This window comes from Vicugna pacos, chromosome 28 (genome assembly GCF_048564905.1).
Source record: "Vicugna pacos chromosome 28, VicPac4, whole genome shotgun sequence".
Lineage (NCBI taxonomy): Eukaryota > Metazoa > Chordata > Mammalia > Artiodactyla > Camelidae > Vicugna > Vicugna pacos.
Genome location: NC_133014.1, coordinates 14,748,328 through 14,773,042, shown reverse-complemented (window position 1 = coordinate 14,773,042; position 24,715 = coordinate 14,748,328). Strand labels below are relative to the sequence as shown.

Here is a 24,715-nt window from a genome sequence, read left to right as displayed (position 1 = left end):
TTTTGGAAATGAGTCTTGTAGAAACTCATTAAGCTGCTGCATAAATTCTAAAAAAAAAAAATCAGAAATGATAGGACTGCAATGATAAATCGACATGTGTGAATGGAAAAGGACCAGGCAGGGCAAATCGTTGGTCAATTAATACTTCCATGCTCTGCTAAGTATACAAAAGAAACTGGGTGTCAGTTGCGTACAGCTGACGTCTGTCTTTGAGGTAGAATTTCAAAGGGGCGGTGAAGACCCCTTTCCCAGATTGCCTCCGTGAAGGTGTGTTTTTCTTTCTCAGCACACAATTTCAACTCTCACGACTTATTCTGCGCTAACTGAATGCTTACGACAGAGGTGCCATTTTGAGTTTGCCTCACAATGGTTACCCCATCAGATCGAGAGCTTAAGAACTATGTTCTAAATAACACATTTTAGGGTTGAAATGCAGATCCACCGGAGGCCAGAATTCTAGGCTTTTCACCTATTTTGCAGTTTGGGGGTTTTAGTTTAAAAATGTCATTGTTACTAATGTATCATTACTGCAGTAATGAATTATAGTTTATGGCTTCAGAGAAACAATGTTTACCCAAGAAAATACCAAAATAACAAAAAATGTTAACAAACTCTATTTTGTAAGTTTCCTATTTTCCAAATATTCTTTTTTATCATTATGAGAAACTCATTATTTTGGAAGGAGAACACTGTTTCTAGCCTTAAAAATCATATAAAATCACAGAGCAACAAAATATTTCTGATCATTGAAAAAAAACGGGAAGTTTCCAGATCTCACTTAGACCGCAGTAACCCTAGCCCTAACTCAAACCCCTAACCCTAACCCAGGAGAAGATAACATAGGATTAACAAGTGTCTCGTTCTTCACCCCTGGGAGCGCAGGTATCGCTTGGTGAGCACCCACTGAACACCTTGGCCTCCCGTTTCAAGCTGCCTCTTGTCACTGCTTCTCCTTCCGCGGCCACTGCTCACAGCACCACACAGGACTGCCCTGCTCTAAAATCACGCTGGGCTGTGGCCACACGGGGTCCCCTCTCTGGCAAGATGCTTCGTGCTGCGTTCTGCATCTTCTCATTAGTGAAACTGGGGAACTGCTCATAACCCTGACATCGCTGCCTTTGCTACATCCCTGATCATTGTTCCAAGGCGGCACTGCTAATTCTTCCTACTGGACTGCTTTTCAGGGACATCTCCGAACAAAGACATGTGAGTCCTGAGATAATGAAATGTTTTGGCATCACATACACAAAATCCTCCCTCTGGGAAATGCAGACACTATCGCTGTGACTGAAGTTTGAACTTTCAATCATTGCTGGATTTTACTCAAAACTACTTCTCACCTCCAATGATTGGGCTTTGTTTCATATATAAACCGGATAAAAAACACAGCTGCTCTGGATGAAGTGGAACTGGAAAAACCGAACGATTTCTCGATCTTGATTTTCACAGTAGCGCCTGAAGCACGCAGACAACACAATGCAGGCTGTGCGCACACTGGTCTGTAACACTGACTGACTGTGTTTTTAAAATGCAGTGTATCTCTCTGCACGATTAAATGCCATTCCCCTAATTAAGGGCATGATCCTTACAACTGTCTCATGACACAGAGCTCTACACACATCAAGACACAACAGGTTTCTGATTATTTGATTTAAATATACAATTAGTATTAGTGGCTTCCTGCTTAAAGTCCCAAGAAACATCCAAAACTGAAAATAAGTAACAAAAAAATGCCCAGATTTTTCATAATTCAGCATATTTTTAAAATGTAAACATTTGGTTAAACAATGTAAAATATTTTTACTTTGTCCTAATTAATTTTACAGATACACTTACATTAAGGCCACTTTAAAATTAGATTCTGCTCTTTCCAGAGTAGCATGTTAGAACCAATTCTCCTTTCACAGCTGAATCAGAGACCAGAAATGAATAACCTGTAGCCCATGGCCAGGCACCCACGGAAAAATGAATAGTTCTGCCATCTGTCCTCCCAACGGGGCTCTCATGAACAGCACCAGACGGTCAGGTTCAAACCGTGCTTGAAGAGGGACAACACAGCACAACGCAGGAGAACATACTGGAGGCATGGGCATGGGGGGGGAGGACAAAAGCAGACAAAGCAACTTTTCCCTTAAATTCTCAAGAGCGAAGTAAGCCCATGTATTCTCCACGCTCTGAGGACAGGGCCAAGGTATTTCAAGAAGAAAGCAAATCCTAGCCTGCAATTCGGGGGACATGGGTCTGCTACTAATCGTCCACGCAAGACGAGAAACGGTCAATCTCCAGTCTTCCACTTATTTACTGTTAAATATATAAATATAAATGTATGCAGGTGAGTGAGAGAGTGTGTGTGTGAAGGCTATCCCAGAGTCTCTTGCAAGTATACTGTTCTGTGATGACAGATAAAACCTGCCTTTCCTGACAGATCTCCCGTGAGCATTTCTGCCAGCCCAAGTTGTGTTCTCCGTCCCTGGTTTGTTACGTATCATTGGGTCTGCCTTGTTGTGCTGATGTCTCATTAAAAGGTGGTGCTGCTTAATGGAACAGAAAAACTGCATTTATACATTATTCTAATCTAGCATAGATGGGCAGTCAGCATCTCTCCTGGTATAATTATTCAATTGAATGTGATATTGCAAAATCATTAGTCGAATAAAACAATCAGGCGAACGAGCCGTTTCACTGTGAGTCCAGGGAGATTTAAATGTGGCTCGGCCCTGGCAGGCAGGACTGCTCACTGGAAGGATCTTTCAGGGACCTTACATGTTCTGTGAAGAAGCCCTGAGGTGAGAAGCGTAGTTTAATGGCAGAGAACAACCACATATCATAGAGCCATTTATTCTGCACGTCTTTGTTGCTGGATATGGAGGGAAAAACGCACTTGTGTGGAGCAGGGGACGCTCAGAGGCAGGCTGTCATCCTCAGGTCTTCAAGTCAGCTTCACTGTGGCTATCGCACTCTATCTGGCCACATTCACCAAAGGACTGAGGGGGCATCCTCTGCCAAAGGGTTGCAAACATCACACGAAAATGCTGAGTTTTGAAAGAACCCTCAGATTCCTGGCATTCACGTTGGTGGGTCCTCTCTTGAAAGTCTGTGATTCAGTGAGCTCACTATTTCTGACTGTGTTCGAGAGACAGCTGGATACACGTGTGGTCCAGGATAGTGCGGCTTCTTTATTAAGTATAAGCTCCAGAGAGTCTTGCCAGTTTGTGAGGTTTCATTCTATGGAGTAAGATATTTTTAGCAGATTTGTAATCATACAGATGTTTCCCGCTGCTGTTTAGTTTGGATTATCTGGAATTCGCATCAGCAAATGCATAGAAGAAAACAGTAATTAATACTAATTGGGCTACAGAAAGAATACACTTGAATTTTTTATAATCTGGTATTAATCTTCTTTGTTAGTGAAATTTAGCCATACATGTGCACACACACACACACACACACACAAATATACACACACATAATTGTGGCAATATCAAATGCAAAAGAGTTTTAAGTCCATATTTATCATAAGATTTTAGACTTGAAATTATCTTGGAAATTCATTCTGTATCTTTCCTTAAGGGGAGTCGTTTAATGTAGTAGAGTTTAGCAATGACACGTTATTTTCTTTATAAATATCTTCATCTCTTCTTTATACCATTGTTAATGTTATTTTGTTTGCTTGAAAATAATACGCACAGGTAAAATCCATTTTTATTATTTTCATTTCATGATAAAAAAGGGAGTTTCCCATACACCTAAAGCGAAATGAGAGTGCTGGGTCTTGGCGGATTAATAACCAGAGATCTAACCCAAACTTTGCACCTTATAGCGGGGAAACCGAAACTCCAAGAAACAAACGATTTGCCCACTATCAGAGTAAAATTAAGGAACTGGCCTCAACTAGGAGGCGGGCTTCCTGACTCCCAGCTCAGCACGTCTGCTGCTCAGCGAGGCGCTTTCGGCCTAACACTTGGGGAAAATGAGGCAGTAAGTCTGAGAGATTGCCCCCACGTTCTGTCGGAGAGAGGAATAAAAAAATGTGCACGTAGTAACACGTATTTTCCATGCTGTTAGCAGGAAAGTCAAAGTGACTGGATGATTTTAGTTCAAATCTTCCCAGGATCCACTTTTTCTACCTATTTTTACCCATTCTTTATTTTAACCCCAATCTCGAAAACCTGATCTACGAACATACGCAAAAGGGGACTGAATGGAATAATGGAATCCATGTAAAGCTTCCCGGCCTGTGCTGTGTTTAAACCACGTTAACCACCGCACATAGTCAATTAGCAGGCTGCTTTTGGTGACTGCCTGAAACAAAACTCACTCACCCTTTGAGAATTTTTTAAGCTGTGGTATACAACTGAGTTCATTCAGAATGGCCTCAAAACATTGTAAGTGCGTATCCATTTTTCTTTCTTTTTCTTGTTTAAAAACCATTTCTGCACTCAGTTTAAAATGGTACAGTGTTACCTCTACTGAAAACGTCATATTTATGTTCTGAGATCTACATCTGATTTATTATTTTTCCAATAATAGCTAAATAACTTAGGGCCATAAATGACTAGTCTATCCTTTTCCTAGTTTTTTTTTTTTTTATGCTGTCTGTATGAAACATCAAATATCCACAATTCCTGCGCTTCTATTTTGCGGGACTATGAGTGTCTCACTTTATCAAAATACTGTTGCTTTAATTACTATACATACTTAATATTTAAATATACCATCAGACCACGCCTCCTGTTAATGAGCTGGCGATCTTCCATAAAAATTTTAAAATCACACTGCCATTTTTTTTGAATTTCAATTGATAATGTGATTTGATGACTCTGATTTATAGCTTAATTGGAAACACGTGACCTGTTAATGAGATTGACTTTTCTTTCCCATTAGACATCGATGGAGAAATAGCGTACAGTTTCCCTGTTATAAGCTCTAATAATAGTTTAACAGATTCTCCACGAAGTTCTTACTTTTAAAAATAGACTTACTTTCCTGATTTGTGTAATATTTATGGATATTTTGAATGTGATATTTTATCTTATATTCTTGAATTGTTTTCACGTGATAGTAAGTTTGTACTTCTGTAGGATTAGTACTCGGGAGTCCAACTGCAGGGCTGTATGATAGTTTCATGGTTATTTTTTTTTTTAACAAACTACTTATTTTCCATGGGGATTGCACCATTTTATATTCTCACTACAATATGTGTGTGATCCGGGTTTTGCACATCCTTGACAGGGTTTGATGGTGTCACCTTCAGAACAAAATAACCATTCTTGTATGTACGTTATGTTACTTTATTGTCATTTTAACTCACATTTCCCTAGCGACTGAAGATATTAAAAACCATTTCATACGCTTGTTTGCCATTCGTATATCATCTTCACATTGACGTATGTGAAGTGAAACATCGCTTCACGTCGTTAACCCATCATCAGAGTCTTTGATCCTCTTACTATTGACTTTTGAGCATTGTCTCAGTCCAGGCTATTACGACAAAAAAAATCACAGACTGAGTGGCTTACACAACACATATTTCCTATAGTTTTGGAAGCTAGAAGGCCCACGATGAAGGTCCTGGCCAGTCGAACTCCTGATAAAGACTCTTTTTAAGGGAAAAAGGAGAGAGAGAGAGAATAAGCGACAGAGTATGCTCTGGTCTCTCTTCCTCTTCTTATGAGGATGTTAATCTCATCATGGGGGTCCCACCTCGGGACCTCATCAAAGCCTCATTACCTCTCAAAGGCCTCACCTCCAACTATGACCACATTGATGTTTAGGGGTTCAGCATATAAATTCCGGGAAGACGCAAATACTCAGTCCATAGCAAGTGTTTTCTGCATGTTCTCGATCGTAGTCCTTTGTCAGGCACGTGGTTGGAAACTATTTCCCCCCAGTTGTGTAGCCTGTCTTTCAATTCTCACAACAGAGCAAAAGTTTTTTTTTTAATTTTATGAAGTCTTATTTGCCCAATTTTCCTTTTATGTGTAATACTTTTGGTATCAAGTCTAAGAATCTTTGCCTCGACTTGGCTCCTGAAGGTTTTCATCTATTTTTTCTGTAAGTTGTATAGTTTTACACGTTACATAATGACCATCGTGATCTATTCTGAGTACATTTTGGCATAATCTCTGATGAAAGTTTATTTTTGGCCTATAGATTTCCAATCTCCCCAAACCATTTACTGAAAAGGCGAGGTTTCTCCCACTGACTTGCTTTTTCAGCTTTGTCAAGGTCAGTTGGGTATATTTCTGTGGATCTGTTTCCAGTGTATCTATTCTGTCTCATTGCTTTACATGTTAACCCATTGTTAACACCATGCAGTTTTGATTATAGTGACTCTGAAAAATCTTGAGATCAGGTAAACTGATTTTTCCTACTCTGTTTTTCAACACTGGTTAAGTCATTCTAATTCCTTTGCCTTTCCATATAATCTTTAAGATCATCTTGTCTATGCCTACAAAAATATCTTCCAGGAATTTTATAGGATTTGCATGAAACCTGCATCAATTTGTGGATAACTGTCATATTCACTTTGTTGAGCTTTCTAATCTATGAACACCATATGCCTCTCCATTTATCTAGATTTTCTTCAATTTATCCAACCATTACTTTGTATTTTTTCACAACAGAAGTCATATATATGTTTTGCTAGACTAACGCCTAAGTATCTCATTCTCTTTAAGCACCTGTAAATCGGTTTGCATTTTCTATTTCACTGTCCACATTATGGTATAAAGAGAAATTCAACTTACTTTTCTATGTTTAGCATGTGTTCTGCACCGTGGCTAAGCTCACTTTTGAGTTAATTCTAGGAGGATTTTTTTTAAGATTCTTTGAAGGTTTATGTATAATCACATCGTATCGTCTGCAAATAGAGACGGTTTTATTTCTTCCTTTACTATCTAAGTGAGTTTTATTTCCTTTTCTGGGCTTTACTGTGCTGGCTAGAAGTTCCAGTGTTGACGCTGAATAAGAGAGATTCAAGTGGACATTGTCACCTTGTTCCTGGTCTTTGTGAGGAAGTATTTATTCCCTTGTCGTTATGTATTTTGTGAGTTATGGGTTTCCTGCAGATGTTCGTTATTCAGGAAGTTCCTACTCCCCCCGTTATCCTGAGTTTTTATCATGGATAGATGTTGAATAACCCTGTTTCGTGGGTGTCCCTATGTCTATGTTTGGTGAAGCAGAACCTGCTGGTTCTTTCACGTATTTTGTGAAACTCTTCCTGAAGTGAGCAAGTAGTGAATATTATTTGCTTTTAGATTTATTGCAAGAAAATAACATTATTCAGGCTTTCCTTCACATGTCAAAAGTAGAAGAACATGCCAAAATTACTGAGAGTAAGATAATGTATACAAATAAAGAATAGTGGCAGCTCACAGCGAAAAAAAATGTGACAATGAATATATGTATGTTCATGCATAACTGAAAAATTGTGCTCTTCACTGGAATTTGGCACAGCATTGTAAAATGGCTATAACTCAATAAAAAAATGTTAAAAAAAACAACATAAGGAGGTATTCTACCAAGCTGAGTAACATCACTAGGAGCTAAACCCTTTTTTTGTTTTTTTGTGGTTTTTTGTGTTTTTTGGTTCATTTTGTTCTTGTCTTAGGTAACACTAAAACATATTCTGTGAAAAATTAAAAGCTGAAAATTTAAAAAAAAACCCTCAAAAATAGGCTCCAGGCTAGGCTGAGCGAGGCAAGAGAAAAACCAAGTGGGTCCCATTGTCACAGCAGTTTCCCTTTTGACAATTTTATCAAGATGTTAAGAAGTTCCCACTTAGTCTGCGTCCACATAATAGAAAACAAAATAGACACTGAACGGACATTTGGTAAAAACAAGGAGGAGCTCACTCACAGGCACGTGTGTGTTTAGCTGACGGTCTGGCAGGCGGTGAGCAGCCACGTCTGCGCTGAGCACTTACTGTGTGTGGGACGGGGTGCCGTGCCCTGAGAGCCCTGTATCCACGGGCCCTGGCTTCCTCCCCCAGGAAGCTTACAGCCTACATTTACAGATGGCACAGTATTCCAGTGCTGCAAAGCAGAAAGGTGTGTAACAGTCTGAAGTATCCGTACCAGAAACAACACTCAGAAACAGAGGATGTAGTAAAGGAACAGCCACGTGTGCAATGAAGACACTTGTGAAGACAGAACAAGCATGCAGTCCGTATCACCTGTTATGGAAAGACACAAGACTACACGTGCTTAAAGAATGGAGAGATCACTGCTGGCTGAACGACTAAGGGTGACTTTATGAGAGGAAGGACACGCGGTGGGCCTGGAAGGATGGTTACGATCTGCGTAGGTCAGGCGCGTACGGTGGGAGATGCGTGAACACTGTTCTACGACGTGGAGGATCAGAATCTCAGTGTGAAAGAAGAGATCAGGACTGTGTGTTTATTTGTAGGAATTACAGAGAGTGTTCCAACAGGGGAACAGAAGAAACGTAGCTGCTTCCAGAGTGGACCTGGAGGCCACTGCGGTGAGCTAATAATTCTCCAAGATACTTATTTCGCTGGTCCTCAGTTTCTTTACATGCGTAACAAGGGAGTTAAAATACATTATCTATAAAACATTGTGCTGCCTCCTCATTGTAAAAATCTGGGAACCGTGAGTGCGAAGGTTTAAAAGAACAGGATGGGAAATCTGTCTGTCCTGAAGACACGGCATTCAAAATCATTTTTCTTCACAAGCTGAAAACAGATACTATAACACGGACTTTTTCCTTTTCATCTTTCCTCTGGGGGGAGAAAAAAACTAATAACGGTCCTAGTTAGCAAATCAAATAAAAGACAACGAATAGTTCCTAATGGCTTTTTAAATGACTGCCCACAATTCTAATGAGTAATTATATCATTTGCTGTAATGGCATTCATTAAATTAATTATGGATTTTGAAGGAAAAATATATACGGCTTCACTGTGAAGGAAAAAAAAAGTGAGGTAGGAGTGCTGGGGTAATGATAGAGAATGGTACACATTTTGTATAATTACACTTTGACACAATCTGCAAGAATTTGTCTTCACCTTTATTGGCTCTATTTTAGGTTTTGTAGAGCACCATTCTCAACATATCTCGTTGAATTTGGTAGAATGTGGTCGTCATAGAAACTGCACTCCCAATGCGTGAGAAAACTAGTCCTTCTTAACTTGAAGGGACTGAACATGAAGACACACAGTTAATTAACCTGCAGTAAAAGGCCACCACCCGTGTGGTCTGAGTCTATGTCTCTGAAGTTTAATTTTTGATAGTTAGCATAATAGAAGTCGCATGTTGGCAACACGCGGAACTGTGTGAACATCAGACGTGTTCACACGGCATAGCTCACTGTCTAACATTTCAGTGTGCATTTGTCGCTCATCAATCTAATGCTGCAGATGATCAAATGTGACAACTACTGCTCAGTAAACAGTAAACGAACACAGCCATGATTTACTTTTTTTTTTTGGTAGTGTGTTTCCAACACCACAACTAAATTCTAGTCGGCAATCCCAGGGAATGCACGTCAAAAACAATCATACCGATCATGAAAGCTGGGCAGCCTGGACACCCTTTAGCTGAAGGCTCAGCCCTGAAGCATTGTTGGAGTTCAGATCACTCAGACTTCAAAAGCTCTCAAACCTGCCCTAAGGGAAATCATTCTCTTAATTACCAAATTCATCTCTTCAGTCATCTTAAACACAAATGTCACCAAAGTGACAGATCTTGTCAATGAGAGCACAGACAAGAAAAGCTGCAGGAAGCTCTTTATCCGGCAGCTGGACGGACAATCATGGCTGCTCCCTAGGAGAGGGAACACCTCCTAGGGGCTGGGCTTTGGCTCCAGGTTTAAGTCTCATGGCGAAGTCCCTTCTACATAAAAGTGTTCCGAAGAAGAACTTGAGTTTCAAACAAGTTTCCACTGTTTTCCTACGGCTGAGCAGGATAAGTAGATTCTTCTTTCTAAGGCTTCTTAAAAATGTATCAAAGGGGGAAGGAGTATCTTGAGAATTTTAAATGTTTCCTCCAAGGTCGCTGTCATTTTTGCTCTGCTGCCTTCTGACACATGACTCTTCTACAAAGCAAATGTCCAAGAATCACAAGTGAAAGGCAGGGAGAAGGGACCCAAAAACCTTCGTTGGATCTTTTCAAATAATCTGTTGATTTATTTAAATGCTGATTTATTTTTTTCACCGGGCTTCCTTGGAGTTAATAATTATAAAAAATACACGTCCAGCAGAGATTCAAATGCTAATCAAGACAAGCTTTCAGGGGCCAGAAATACATGCAGGTGCAGCAAGATCTTTTCTCACTGAGTTTTTTTTATTGAAAAAAAAATGTACTACGATCTAGATGTAAGGAGGTGACTTTGGTAACAGAAGAACCGGACGTCACGAAAGGAACACTTTTAAGGCGATATTATTGGTCATGGAGCCTGGAATCAACCAGCCATGTGCCAAGTTCACATCGCATTTTTTCGCCGAAGATCACAGGTGAAATATTATCCTCCAGTCAATGGGACCACTGGGCTGGGCTGTCACTGCCTCCAGGCTAGATTCCTGAGATGTTTTTTCAGAGTGAAGCCTTCTTTTTCATTTTCCCCCATACATTTCAAATCTGTTTTGCCTTTTTTTGCCAAACACATTAAAAAAAAAATCTGCTCAAGAAAGTAGAGTGACTGCTTTTAAATCAAATGGAAATTCCTGTTGTTACCCTGTGTCTGGCCCCATGCTTAAATCCCATTTTCTATCAGGAAGCTGTAGTTTTGCAGAAATCACACGATACTTTTACTTCCACACTCCGCCTGTGTCCAAGCCGAATGCAAATTTCTTATTACCTCTCCCCTCCCATTCATACAGTTAACATGCACTCATTCAGGCTGGAGCTGCAGTCCCAGAAATTCCGTGACACCACCTCCCATTACCCAAATGGATAAGATTTCCGATGCTGAAGTTCTACAGTATTTACAGATTATCACAATTTAACACTGAAAAATTCCACGTGCACTTGTAACGCAGACCAACCACAGTGGAACCTCCAATTTCCTTCCGGCTCTAGGATTAATTGTGTTTGTTTGTTAACATTCTCAGCAGGTGAGAAAAAAATAGCTTAGAACTGGAATAAATCATTTAAAAAAATCTTTAAAATGCTGATCCTCAAGCTTTTGCTACACAGCAGGTTTCGACTCACGTGGCTTTGGCGTTATTGAACGTTCTGGAAATCACAGAACAGGCCAGACTCTCTCCAGCTCTTTTCTTTGAAGAGAAAATGAAACACACCTCACAGAATTAGAGGCCACAGGGAGACACCTTTGGCTGGAGATGACCAATAACCAGCTTTGACGTCTACCCAATCTCTGGAAAATGGTGTTTAACAGGCAATTCTGAAGCCTCAAGGGGTCAGGAGGAGTGAAAGACTCTGAGAAACCACAAATCAATAGAAGCATTTTTTTCACACGTGCTTAGTATCCGCACAGCCATCCTGGGCTAACTGTAGGCGGCTGGTATTAACATCACCCCTCCCTGTGGGCAAAGGAAATGATGGTTATGGTTTCTTGGCATGTTCTGCTCTTCCAGGGAGAGCTCAAGGCTGGCGCTGCAAAGGTTTTGTTATGTGTGTTAAGGTGAACATTTTTAACAGAAACACATTGGAGGAGAGCAGAGTTGGTGGGAAGGGAAGCTTTTAAGCTTTTAAGCAACAGGATATGTACCTACTGACACATAAGCACATGTGATTATAATTATTAACTCCAAGAAAGTCCAGCTGCTGGTACTCTGAAGAGACATGAGGTCTAAGAGCATCAGAAGTGACGTGGGGCCACTCACCGCCAAAAGAAACAGGATGACATGTCACGTGCAGGGCACACCCGCGGACTGCTGGTTGACGGAACCACCTCCTACCCGTCCATAGCTTGGCACTCAGTGCCCTGCAGGTACTGACAGAGCTGCTAACATATGATTTTAATTTCTGCCTCCATCTTGTATGACTCTTCATTTATATTTGCCTCGTCATCTTTAAAGAACTTCAGCTCTTACTTACATCATAATGACTTTTTGGTCTTGGTTCTCACACATTCCTTGGGAGATTTTTTTTTCCCCTAGCCCAAACCAGAATTCACCTCTGCCCTACCCATTTCTCCAGGGAATGATGAAAAAGAGGATCAAAACCTAAGACACTAAAAGTGTAAATGATGGTAAGAATAATGTAGTTGTAATATACAGTGGATTCTCATATTCTGCATTAGCTATATTCTGTAAGGCCATCATGAGCCAGAATTATTGAATATTGAAGCATTACTTCCAGGTAAAATACAGGGTTAGGTCTGTCTGAGCTTCTGGTCACAACATGTTCATTGACTACTCAGTATATAACCTGTCTCTTGTGTATTCCTGTTTTAAAGACATTTGTTCAACGTGTATTTTTAATCCATCTGCACTGAACTCACAGCCAACACAACTGCAACCACAGCTAAACGAAGTTTATCCAGGACGTATTTTTTCTGCAAGGCGCGTCACGCCTTCCTGTGTTTGGGAACACGAGACAGCACTTCAGCACTACGCCTGGGGGCCACTTTAAACAGCAAAATCAGCAAAATCACCGACAAACAGCACAACAAAAATGCAAAAAATGTGACACTAAGTAGACCATGGAAAAAACACTTGTTTGCATTATGGGATGCAAAGTAAGACGGCAGAGCATTGCCTTGTTTTTTTTTTTTCAATCTCAGCTGGGATCATGTGTACTTGGGTAACTCACATTTTTTTTTCCTACTTTTTTTTTTCCTACTCTGCACATTTCTAACGAAGATCACAAAAGTGCTGTGGGTATCAATTTTGTGATTACAAATAACTTTTACTGAATAGGTGAAATCACAAATACGGAATCCATGAGTAACGAGGGTGAACTGTATACAGAAGAGTCTGGAAGACAAATCACATTGAGTGTTTCAGGAGGAGTTCTTTTGGGCATTTTACAAAACTGAGACAAGTTCCCCAGTAAGAGAAGAGAATAAAAGAGAAAAATGTTGGGCTCAGTTGTCAGAGCAGAGCTAATGGATGTACCAAAAAGTGTAGGAAAGTCACTTGGAGAAAAAAAGACTGAAGTCTGGGACAGAAGAGCAAGTTCTGCAAAGAAATGGACATACTGAGCAGTCAAGCATCTTATTTTCTTAGAGAAGGAGCGTGATATTTGGACTGTAAGGCCAGCCTGTATGTATCAATAGTGACCAGAACTGACAAGAAAACCAAGTCATATATATTTACTGGGTTTTTTTTTTTCATTATTTTTTGCATCCGCCATCTTCACATTTCTCCTACTGCTGTCAACTGAATCCATGAATGTTCCCCGTTTTTGATATTCTTACCACGTAATTTCTGAATATGACAGAAAACTTTAAAGCATTTCAGCCGTTCTCAGTCCATTCCGGCCAAACATGATGGAGCTTAACCTTCAATATGGCCATATTAGTGATCCTGATGCTGAAACCACAGGTTCCATTAAATTCGCTGATTTCATCCTTCTGATAGGAGGCTACTTACGCCCGAACTCCAGACCCCTGGTCTCACGACTTGGGTCTCTGGTTAGCCCCTGTGACTCTGAGACCTTTTCTGCTAAACTGCTTGGTGTCTCATCCTCCTGGCCATAGTGTCAACGGCTGGTGTCACGTTACCCACTGTTAGAACTTGTGGCAGGCACTCCCTTCCTGTCTCTACATGCCATGTTGCCGGCCCCTAGATTCCTCACTGTCATGTGCTGCTCACCTTTACGGAGTCTTCTTTACTTTATCTAGGACCCCAGTTCTTAGTATTACATATTCTGACTGAAAATTGCTATAACCTTCCAACACTCAAGTTAGGCTGCCAAGCTAACCTGCGTGTTCGCCCCAAACAGCCTTCACAAACCTCTGTCTCCTGAACTGAGTGATACCATCAATACCATCCTTTTGCGTCAACAAAACACTCTAAGATATAAAATAAATAATTCCATACAATGTGTTTAGAACTTTAAAATTATACAGTGTAATTCCAAATAGTAAAAAGTCTACCATTCATGCTGATTTTGGCATCTTTGGGATCAGTAATGATGGTACAGAACATGTGGGTTCGGTGAGGGTTGGTTGAAACTTCGCAGATGTTAACAAAATTCTCTCTCCCAGGCCTTCCTATAATCACCTTTTATGGGAATGATTTTCATACTTGCCTATACCACCTTTCTTTCATTTTAATTTTCTGATACTATGTGATCTAAGATTCTTATTAATCTCTGACTGTCTGATCACTTTTGCCTTTCACAGGCCTGCATGCTGACTGAGCCATGCTTCATAATCCCGCCAGTGAGCTGAATATGGACACGCACCTTTGCTTCCCGTTGCCTATTTTACTATTTATTGCGTCTCTCGCAGTCACTTTCTGTTACACTCATCCACTTCCAGCAGCACTGTCCTACATGTGTGCATTCAGCCTTCCATCAGCGTTTTGCTGGCAGCATCCTGTCCCCACTGATCCTTGGAAACGATGAATTCCTTACGAAGACTCTGTTTTTGCTAATTCGCACTCTTTTCTGTCAGATCAAATATCCTGTTCGTGAAACCAACAGTGCATCAGCTCCTCTACGCCTTGACTGCAGAACTTTATTTATTAGCACTTCGTTCTTGATCTCGCACCCTCTGCCCAAGTTCTGCTACTCTGGGAGTCTTGATAATCACACAGAAAGTGCACATCCTTGCCTAGGGCATTCCATAGGCAGTGGGTACTTTGCTATTGAGGAAAAAAATTTCCAGATCATTTACTAAAAAATATTGCCGTTGTAACCTCATACCATCCTCAACTTCAGACTCCCTCTAATATTAATTCTTCCTTTCTCCTGGTCCTGCCCAATTAAAAAGGCCTGATGAAGAGCAAAAAGTACTCCTTGAGACCTGATTCTGTTTTTTTCAGTCAACCTCTCTGGGTCCCGACAAAATTAGAAGAGTTTCATTAGCTCATTCTAAGATGGGTAGATCATGACTCTGGAGCATTCATTTCCAACTTTAAAACATCTGAGAACAGAGGTGCTGCTAAGGTTATCCAGCGGATAACCAGAGCCAAAACCAAACAGAAGCAAGTAGACACTGAGATCTTTTAATGCATCCGATACTCCATCAAAACTTACCGTATGTTTTAACAGCCTCACAAAACTGCTACATACTAGATACACCATCTGTTTTTACACAGTGTAAAGTTTGTTCTCAAAGAAGTTAAGCAGTATAATGGTCAGGCAGATAAGCCATACTTTGTCTGAATCCAAACCTTGTGCTTTTTCAGATTCTCCATGCTTCTGTTCCTGTATTTAGTCCCTAAGTGACAAAACTGAAGAATTATACATTGCTGATGATCAGTCTTAAGTTATTGCTCAAAAAGCCACTCAATACAATACTTCTGGAATGGTTGTATTCATACAGCCACTTCAAATAAATTCCAAAACACTCAAATGTCTAATTTAGCAAAGCTACCATGATACAATTAAAATAACTTTTTGTCATTTTTTTTTTACATTTATATATTTATTTATTTTGAGGGGGGGTAGCTAATTAGGTTATTTATTTATTTATTTTAGTGGAGACACTGGGGATTGAACCCAGGACCTCGTGCAAGTTAAGCATGTGCTCTACCACTGAGCTATCCCCTCCCCCTTCCCCATCTTTGTGATCAGTTCAAATGTTCCAGTGCTGCAGGCTCTCGCCCCAGACATGACAACAGCTAGCTGAGTTAAAGACACACTAATGGATTGTGGATGCTAAGGGCTCTTTATCTACACTTTATCTGTACCTTACCGACACCCACAATTTTGAGTCCGGTTTTGAGATGCCTACTGAACATCCAAATAAGGAATGCAGTAAGCATGGCTATCCATTCTCATTTGCACACCAAGCATTTCTCGAGGGTCTGTGTGTGCCGGGTACAGTGGGGAGTACTGAAGTATCCAGAGACACATTCAAACGCATCACTTTCAAGCCTCACTTACCAAGGTCATTTTGTATTGTCTATTTCCTCTTTTACTTAATACTGACTAGTAAGTGATGTCTTAACAAAAATGAAGTTCATCAGAGCTCTGACATGTTCCCTTCTGCTAGGTCCATTCAAAATATCTCTTGACTTTCCTGCTACTGAAATTATTATTTTGTTTATCTCCCCAAGGACACTGTGAGCTTCTTGGGGCCAGGAATAGCTTCTTTGTGTTTACAACTGTAGACAGCAACAGTGGATGCTCAATGTAACTGTTGAACTAAAAGGAAAATTTCCACTCTCAAATCCAGTGAAATAATCCATGCACTGATCATCTATTGTAGAAAACACTGCAACTATCTCTCTTCATTTCCAAGTTCCCCAAAGCTCACCTTTAAAAATTCAGATCTAACTGGAATGGTTCAAAGACCTCCAGACACCAACTGGCCATCCACTCTCCCTTTTCCTTTCTAATAAAACTCATTTATTACTGTAGCAACAATTCTCCTGCCAAAACAACAATATTGTACTTGCCAGCCTCCCATACATTTATGAGTGCCCATGTGACTAGCTAGACAATGCAGAATTATTCTAGGAAATTTCTTTAAAAGTGTTTCCACTTTTTATCACATTTCGAGGTCTGGCAGAAATGATGAATCAATCAGGAAACAATTTAGGGTATGGAAGGCACAACTAAGCCACAAGGAGCCTCAGTTCATGGTGATCATCCAGTTGCCATGTTACTTTTGGGCTGCATGAGATAAATATTTGAACCTAAGTCTTATTTAAACAATCATTGTATGAAATTTTCTCTAAAATGCAGTTGTGTCTAATCGTGAATATAGGTACCATGAATCAGAATTAAATAATCGTCTTGTAATAGGAACTGTTAATAATACTATGTAAGACAACATTTTAAGAATAGTAAGACTAAGTGTGGCTAGTGACATATGACTCTTTTATAAATACACAGTGAGTGCACTGGATGGTTGTTTAATATGTACCCACAGGATAAGGGTGAAGGACAGTTAAAACACACAGCTGTAATTTTGATTTGCACGTAGAAATAGCTGCCCGAAGACCCAAGCTAATAGCCTAACTTGCTGTATGAAGTAACAATAAACCAAAATGAACATGGCTTTGCAGAATGCCAGGTACCAAAAAAAAAAATTAAAATCATCAGATTAACAAGTCATTTTAGGTTTTGTAAAATAATCTTGCTTTGCAGACCTTCAGCACATCATCAGTCTTATGAAGAAACTGATCTTGTGAACACGATTCACGGAAGAAACGTTCTGAACGAATTACACAGAAACAGTACTGAATATGGATTACTCAATAGAATAGATACTGTTATGACTAAAATTAAAGGGAAAAACAGACAATACCAAGAGCTGCTGAGTATGCAGAGCAACAGGGCATTTGTTGGATGCAAAACATCACAGTCACTTTGGAAAAAAGCTTGACTTTATTTTAAAATGTTATAGTTGAAAAACCTGGCAAATATTGTCTTAAGTTACCAATGTTAATACCACCAGGTAACAGGTAAATCAAAACTGTGTACCACACAACAGGATGCAATGAGAATAGCACAGAACATTCTGGAATGTTCTTTCCAAAAAATGGGTCATTTGAATAAAATCATGGAAAAACATCAAACGAATCCAAACGGGGGGACAGTCTCCAGAAGAACTTGCCTGTCATCTTCAAAAGCATCAGAAAAGTCAAATAAAGGTTCAGGAACTGTTCCAGTTAATGTATGACAAAGGAGCCAAAAGTAAACAATGAGGAAAGGACAGTGTCTTCAATAAGTTGTACTGGGAAATGCAGCAGAATGAAACTGGATCACCATACAAACATTTTTAACTTGAAACGGATGAGAAGCTTGACACCACAGAAGTCCTAGAAGAAACCAGAAGGAAGCTCCTTGGCATAGGTCTTGGCAATGCTGTTTTTTTTTTAACCTACACCAAAAGCAAAAGCAACAAAAGCAAAAATAATCAAGTCAGGCTACATCAAACTAAAAAGCTTCCGCACAACAAAGGAAACCTTCAACGGAATGAAGAGTAACCTGCTGAACGGGAGAAACTATTTGCAAATCATACATCAGCCAAGGCGGCTAATATCCAAAATACACAAACAATGCATACAACTCAATATAACAACAGTAAAATACAAGCAAACTCATTTCAAAATGGGCAGATCTAAATAGGTATTTTTCCAAAGGAGACATACAGATGACCAACAGGCACCTGCAAAGATGCTCTGCATTATTAATCATAAGGACATGTAAGCCAAAACCACAGTGAGGTACCACCTCACACATGTGGGAATGGCCGCTGTCTAAAATACAAGACATAGCGAGTGTTCACGAGGATGTGGAGAAAAGAGAACACTGTGTGCTGCTGGTGGGAAGACATACCGGTTCAGCCACTTGTGGAACACAGCGTAGAGGCGCCTCATTATATTAGAGATAGAAACCATATTATCCAGCAATTCCGATTCTGGGTATTTATCTGAGCAAAATGAAAACGCTTCCTTAAAAGGACATGTTTATCATGGAAGAACACTTCCATGTTCACTGCAGTGTTATTTATAATGGCCAAGATACATACAGTCCAGACAACCCAAACGTCCACTGATGGAGAAATGGATAAAGAGGCTACCGTGAATATATATACTATATATAGTATATATAGTATATAATATATAATACATGTTATATATATAACATATATAATGGAGTATTATTCAGCAAAACTAAGTGAAGTCTTGCAACATGGACAGAACTCGGCAGTATTACGCTAAGCGACTAAAGTCAGACAGAGAAAGACAAATACTGTATGATCTCTCTTATATTTAGAATCTTTAAAAAAATAAATTAAGAAGAACAAGCTCATAGATTCAGAGAACAGATTGTTGGTTGCCAGAGGCAGGGTGGTGGTGGTGGGAGAGAAATGGGTTTTGAATTTTTAGTTCAAATAAACTGAATAAAAATAGAATAAAACAATACGTAAAGCTCTCCAAGATATATTTTAAGTGATAACAGCAAAACACAGATCAGTGTGTACAGCTTACTACCACTTGGGTAAAGAACAAAAACAGGGAGGGAAGAACATTTATCTGTGTCTCTCTCTGTATCTAAATATAGGCGTGCGTTTGTGTGTGCGTATGTTTCGTATTTGTTAGTATTTTTTAAAAAGCTGAAGAAACAGGCACCATGATAATAATATGCAACAGTCATTGAACATCTTCCCCAAATGTATGGCCCGTGTTGGTCTTTTATACATGTTACTCAAAAAACTAAAATAATAATACAATATAAACCTATTTGCATAAAGTTAAGAAAAAAGCAAAGCCCAGCTATACTTTTTAGGGATCCTCATGTAGGTGTTCATCAGTGTAAATTGAAGCAAGGAAGTGATAAACAGGGCACAGTGATAGTTTGGGTAGCGTAAGCCAATTCTTTGTGTTTGCAGAGAATACAAACAAATAAAAACAGAATTATAACCGAGGCAAAAAATACTTCAAAGAAATGAAGAATCCTGTCACTGAGCAGTAAAACTAGACATGAAGAGTTTCTTTGAAGATTTAAGGAATTCCTTACTCTGAATATCAGGCAGTTCCTGGGCCTCAAAGCGTCTCCCCCTGTTCACAGCCACTGAGCACCAGCAGCTGAAATTCAGCAGACTTCTAGTGCTTTTTTCTTTAGACTTCGTCTCTGTGATCTTCTACAACAGGAATACTTCTAAAGATCAAAATTAAACTAACTCTTGTAGATTGGGAGTAACTTATCAGAACTACTTCTGTGAGGGAGAACAGTTAAATCTCAAATACTAAATACTCACTGGTTGCCAGATACTGAGATGAGTCAGAGCAGATGGGGAAAAAAAAAAGGGTTTCGCCAAAATAAAGAAAATTAACTTAAAAGTGACATGAGCACACTGAGAAAGCACTTCACTTGTATGGTATCCCAATTTTGGATCCCCTCCCTTCATCCAACACACGAGTTTGAGCCAGAACAGGTTGTATACTTGTTTGTATAACAAATACTGGGAGAGATACTCAAAAAAGGTGGTGACTATATGGTTATATTTAAATATGCTCCTTGACAATGAACTTATACTTAGAAAAAACTCTAACTGGAAAATAGAAAATACAGACTTTAACATTTCTTCCAGAAAGAAATACTATTTACAATTATAGAAATACAAAGGAGGAAGAAGAGAGTGGAAGGTTGTCTAGAATCTCCATCCCTGAAAAGCTTTGAACAGAAAATTTGCTTTTAGTGGTTTATAATACCAAGCCTTTTATATTTCTATCAGCTCTAGAATTCTTCACCCACAACCCATCCAGGTTTATGATGATAAAGGAAAACAGATGGTTAGGAAATTATATGATTAACAACAGGCTAAAAGAGCCAACAGGATGAATGAACAATTAATTACCCATCATCAGATGTACATTTCACTTTGAAAAAGCATACTATGAGAATTTGCTTAAAAATTAAAAAAAAATAAAAAGCAGAACTACACATTTTCAGGAGGGTCTTTCAGATAGGGCACGGGAAACCCCTCAGTGGTCATTTTAACAAGGGGAGGGGTGAATGTGTATAAGAGCAGACGATATCATGGACAAGCTGCAGCCTCCCCTCTATTAATCAAATCTACAGAGCAGCTCCTCATTTCACACTATATTGAGATTATATAGAGAAAAAGTCTGGTGAGATGCTTAAAAGCTGAAGATACGATGCTTTCAAAAAAATGACTTAAACGTCACCCCTAGTAATTGCTTGCTCTAAGGGAACATATGAAGTCAGTGGCTAAACGGTATGACAGTCAAACTAAAGTGAGCCGGGATTCACGGGCAAAACCTTCCCAGGGGACGTACGGGAGATTTGTCTCAACTTTACAGGTCGGGAAACCAGACCGTATCCTTTCACTCACCGGTGATGAGTGTTCAGTAACATTCTCTGTTGTCAAGTCAACCCATTGTCCTTCCAACCCGAGAGTCTACCAGAAAACCAAACTGACACCTGGAGGGTGATCGGGGAGTAGGTGGGTGGGTCATGGGTGTTAATGGGTCATAGAGCAAGTCAGGAGGAAGCAGGACACAGGTTTTAACTCCCCCAAGCCACACCGAGCTCCCTTGGGGGCAGAGTCTGCTGCGCTACCACAGGGCCTGTCACAGCGGGGAGAGGGGGCTGCAGAGCAAGGCTGGGAAGACCAGCAGTGTAGACGGAAGGTGTCAGCACTCAAGGCTCAGGACTGGGTGGACTGTGACCTCGATCTCGAAGAGTTCTTAATAATCCTGCTCTCTGAATTTCCATTTTCTTACGTTGCCATCTTTCTGTCTTCTGTCCCATTCTTCTTGCTGCTGCTAAAGACTGTTGAAATTGATGAACGCTTGGACGGTGGCCTGTTACTTCTGCTTTCCGCTCCTCCTTGAGCCAGTTAAGCACAGTCCCCACATGAATGTGGGAAAAAGAAAAAAAATATATAAGGAGCGTGGAGGAAAATGAAACAAAGAACGTATGTTAATGTGCAGCCATATGTTGAGTGGATTAGTCACCATGAGTTTGTGCTTGGGCCCACAACTTGATGGAAATTATTCCACACTGTGGGGACAACTGCAGCCTGTGCCATGACAACTGTACCACGGGGGATCATCCGAGGTGGTGAGTACAACATAATAAAACGGTTCCACGGTCGGCTCACATTTAACGGAGACTGCTCGCTAATGGGTCTCTTCAGTTAATCCTCAGCCACACGTTTAATTTCTTCACTCCTGTAACTCATTCTTGTTTATGAGGTCAGTTCACGTCCAAGACACAGACTCCCACACAACTCTCTGCTCCCAAACCCCTCAAGCAGTTACATAAGACCGTGGCAAGGACGGTCTTAAATGGCTCTGCTGACTCAAAGAACAGAAATGCGCTGCTAATAGACCGGGAGATGAAGATTCTGGCCAGGTTCAGCAAAGCAGAATGGAAGGCTTTCCATTTTTTAACTTTTCTGGATCCCAGAAGGGGGAGGTGAGTATTTTGCACGTAAGTATCTACATACGGTTGCCAGATTTAGCAAATAAAAATACAGAATGCCTGGTTTAATCTGAATTTCATATACACGACAATTTTTAGTTTTTGTCCCCCAAACTGCATGGAACATAGTTACAGCAAAAATTAGATTCTGTTTATCGGAAATTAAAAATTAACTAACTCTCCTCTATTTTATCTAGCCAGCCTACATGTGAATTATCCTGAACTATAGGTTTGCATTTAGATCCCTTAGTCAGATTTTTCTTTGTCTTAAAGATTGGTTTATCTTTCTCCTATCGTCCCATCTGACTGGCTTTATCAGTAAGAAAAAAAGCAATTGATTTTTTAAAAATATATTTGGTAGCAACAGAGACAGGGAGTAATGTAAAAAATGCCAGACTTACTGAAACCATCTTATATCATGATCAGAAGCTTCAAAATCTAGAGTTAATAGTCCATTTCTTTGTTGCCTTTTACTGGAATTACTTTTTTTAAATATTAACTGCCAGAGTGCAGTAGTCATTGACTTCCTGATGCAACTGGATGTTAAAAATGGAATTCTCTTTTGCGTCAGTTTCAAATGAATCCTGCAAATGCCAAAAAGGAGCGAGCATTTACACAATCCTAAAGTGAGAGTTGTCTACACAGGCCTTGGAAAATAGCCTAAAACCACTTTAGTAACAATTAGCCTAATTCTCAGCTCAAGGGGGTAAAATTATTCAGGCTCATGTAGCTGGAAAGGAGGGTTTTTTCGAGGGGAGAGTCCTTGTTGTGCAGCGAGACTCCTCCACCCACGGAAAAGCGGAGGATTCGCCTTCCCTCATATCAGCCTTCGTGAGAAGAGCTTCAGGGAGATTTCTTAGCATAATTCATTTTCCGAGTGGGCTGCCAGCTGATCTGAGCATTGAAAAATAATACAAGGAAAAGGGAAAATGATCTATAGTTGCAGATGTGACTGGTGTGGCTCGCGGAAGCAGGTGGTAAGGCTACTGGGGGGATATACTGCACTGTCACTGAAAACTGAGCGACGTCTCATGTTTCTAGAGCAGCAGATATGGTAGGGCTGTCGGCCAGAGCACAGGTTTAAATGTCCAAGGGTGTTTCCTACAAGGAGTGAGACCAGTTAGTTAGAGGCTGAGGGGAGGTATCATGCGGCCAACCAAAAGAGCAGACCTTTGGCCGTTGCCGGGCTGCTCCAGGAGGAGGTGGTCAAGGGCAGATCTCCAAGACCCCCCAGGGAACCACTCAGAGAGACAGTCAGCTTTAGGTCAGATGCTAAAGACCACCACCAACCAGAAGAAATTAACTACTTGACGATCGATCAAGAACAAGCTCGCGCATGGCCCCCAGACCTTCTGGCGCCTAGGGGTTGACAGTGTTGACCGCCCTGTTCCCTCCACATCAACCAATCAGATTGCACAGGAGCTGATCACGTACCTGTGATCCCCCTCCCTCACCTGCCCTTGAAATATGCTTCGATGAAGCCCTATCAATGAGTTCAGAGGAGTTCAGGGTTTTCTTGGGCATGAGACACCCCATCCTCCTTGCTTGGCCCTGCAATAAACTTTTCTCTTCTCCAGACTTTGACGTTTCAGTTTGTTTGGCCTCATGGTGCGGTGGGCACATGAATTTGTCTTGGGTAACAGAAACAAAGCTAGTTCAAAGGACGTCAGTCTCACACAAGACATTTTCTGCACTATCTCTGTGTCCTCCCTCTCTTAAACCCACAAAGACCCAACCACGTCGTGAATGGGAAGGGATGGAAGGGGGACTTCACAGGCAGAGAAACAGAGAAAGAGGCAATGAGAGGCCACCCCCGAACATCCTGATGCAGGCCTAACCTGAGGGAGAAGTTGGAGAAGCTTAAACTTGAGATGAAGTTCTGAATTTCCAACTGTTCTACAGAAAGAAATATTTTAAATATTGAATAAGGTAATCCTTGGGTTAAAAGCAGCCATGTTAGATAGTTAGGTAAGCGGGGGCACCAGGCAGATAGGCAGAGGAGAGGGAAGATGGCGTTATGCCCGCCTCCAGCATTTACTTCTTCTTAATGAGCACCAGCAAGAAACCGGTTAGAACCTGACAGCCAGGACTGTGCAGTAGCGACAAAGACCTAACCGGACATGACCCAATGCTCATTGTAATATAATTAGCATTGCAGATTAGCTCTCCCTCCCCACCCCCCTCCCCAGCTGGAATTTTCTGTGTGCATCATGGGTAAGGACATGCGCAAAGGAGCCAAACATGACTAAGCATTCCAAGGACAAGGGCCATCAGTCAATCAAGACACTATCTGTAAACAAGGGTATAAGAGAATGCGGAGACAAGGGATCGCTATTCCTTGCCGCAACACCTGGTCTCCTGATTTACTGGCCTGTCGTGTGGTGAGCAGACCACATATGGACTCGGTAATGGAAAGGGTTGTGCCCTAGGAGGGAGAGAATTGGGGACATAAGGGGCCTCACACTTCCTCTCCTTACAGGGATTCCCCTCGTGGTTAACATCCTCCAAAGCAAGCTTTCTGCATTAGCACCTGTCAGCTGACTCCAAAATTGATCAAAGAAAACGAATTTTCTAGAAGGTAGAGGAACACAGACCACAAAGACACTCCTTATACAAGAAAGCAGCCAACTCACTCACTCCACAGATTTCTTCCTCCTGCCCCCTCTACCCTTAAATGAATCAGTCAAGTTAAGCTGGCGCCATTTGTCAGG

General features: G+C 40.6%; 3 long non-coding RNA genes across 3 annotated transcripts in view; 1 reads left to right on the top strand and 2 right to left on the bottom strand.

Moving 5' to 3' along the window:
* LOC140690037 (uncharacterized) overlaps positions 1 to 24,715 on the bottom strand; it is a 152,039-nt gene that overhangs the window by 86,336 nt on the left and 40,988 nt on the right. The window lies entirely within an intron of this gene.
* On the bottom strand, positions 2,823 to 11,980 carry LOC140690036 (uncharacterized). The gene is made up of 2 exons (XR_012065229.1): positions 11,807 to 11,980; positions 2,823 to 3,297 (listed from the first exon to the last, which is right to left on the bottom strand). It is a non-coding gene; the product is annotated as an uncharacterized lncRNA (long non-coding RNA).
* Positions 12,089 to 14,887, top strand: LOC140690038 (uncharacterized). The gene is made up of 2 exons (XR_012065231.1): positions 12,089 to 12,174; positions 14,275 to 14,887. It is a non-coding gene; the product is annotated as an uncharacterized lncRNA (long non-coding RNA).